The following is a 1821-nucleotide window of genomic DNA, read 5'->3' on the forward strand; positions in this document are numbered from 1 at the left end:
CTGATGTGTCACAATGGGCTCTTGTTCTTTTCATGGAACACTGATTTGTTAATTTGGGCTCTTGCTCTTTAAATGGAACACTGACTTTTCACAATGGGCTTTTTTTCTTTAAATGGAACAATGAAGTGCAAAAATGGGCTCTTGCTCTTTAAATGGGACACTGATGTGTCACAATGGGCTCTTGTTCTTTAAATGGAACAATGAGGTGTCACAATGGCCTCTTGTTCTTTAAATGAAACACTCATGTGTCACAATGGGCTCTTGTTGTTTGTATGTAACACTGATGTGTCAAAATGGGCTCTTTTTCTTTAAATGAAACACTGATGTATCATAATGGGCTTTTGTTCTATAAATGGAACACTGGTGTGTTTCAATGGGCTCTGGTTGTTTGTATGGAGCACTGAGGTGTCATAATGGGCTCTTTTTCTTTAAATGAAACACTGATATATCACAATGGGCTCTTGCTCTTTAAATGGAACACTGATGTGTCACAATGGGCTCTTGTTGTTTCAATGGACCACTGATGTGTCACAACAGTCTCTTGTTCTTTTAGTAGAACACTGATTTGTTAATTTGGGCTCTTGCTCTTTAAATGGAACACTGACTTTTCACAATGGGCTCTTGTTCTTTAAATGAAACACTCATGTGTCACAATGGACTCTTGTTGTTTGTATGGAACCCTGATGTGTCACAATGGGCTCTTCTTCTTTATATGTAACACTGATGTGTCAAAATCGGCTCTTGTTCTTTAAATGGAACACTGATGTGTCACAATGGGATCTGGCTTTTATATGGAACACTGATGTGTCACAATGGGCTCTTGTTCTTTAAATGGTACACTGACGTGTCACAATTGGCTCTGGCTTTTAAATGGAACACGGATATGTCATTATGGGCTCTTGTTTATTAAATGGAACATTGATGTATCACAATGGGCTCTTGTTCTTTAAATGGAACACTGATGTGTCACAATGGGCTCTTGTTCTATAAATGGAACACTAGCGTGTCACAATGGACTCTGGCTTTTATATGCAACACTGACGTGTCACAATGGGCTCTTCTTCTTTAAATGGAACACTGACGTGTCACAATGGGCTCTTGCATTTATATGGAACACTAATGTGTCACAATGGGCTCTTGTTTATTAAATGGAACACTGATGTGTCACATTGGCTATTGTTCTTTAAATGGAACACTGATGTGTCACAATGGGCTCTTGTTCTTTTAATGGAACACTGATTTGTTAATTTGGGCTCTTGCTCTTTAAATGGAACACTGACTTTTCACAATGGGCTTTTTTTCTTTAAATGGAACAATGAAGTGCAAAAATGGGCTCTTGCTCTTTAAATGGGACACTGATGTGTCACAATGGGCTCTTGTTCTTTAAATGATACACTCATGTGTCACAATGGGCTCTTGTTGTTTGTATGTAACACTGATGTGTCAAAATGGGCTCTTTTTCTTTAAATGAAACACTGATGTATCATAATGGGCTTTTGTTCTTTAAATGGAACACTGGTGTGTTTCAATGGGCTCTGGTTGTTTGTATGGAGCACTGAGGTGTCATAATGGGCTCTTTTTCTTTAAATGAAACACTGATATATCACAATGGGCTCTTGCTCTTTAAATGGAACACTGATGTGTCACAATGGGCTCTTGTTGTTTCAATGGACCACTGATGTGTCACAATGGGCTCTTGTTCTTTATATGGAACACTGATGTGTCACAATGGGCTCTTTTTCATTAAATGAAACACTGATGTGTCACAATGGGCTCTTTTTCTTCAAATGGAAAACTGAAGTGACAAATTTTGCTCTTGTT

Source organism: Dendrobates tinctorius, unplaced genomic scaffold, assembly GCF_039654945.1.
Source record: "Dendrobates tinctorius isolate UK_male_01 unplaced genomic scaffold, ASM3965494v1 ptg000250l, whole genome shotgun sequence".
Classification (NCBI taxonomy): Eukaryota; Metazoa; Chordata; class Amphibia; order Anura; family Dendrobatidae; genus Dendrobates; species Dendrobates tinctorius.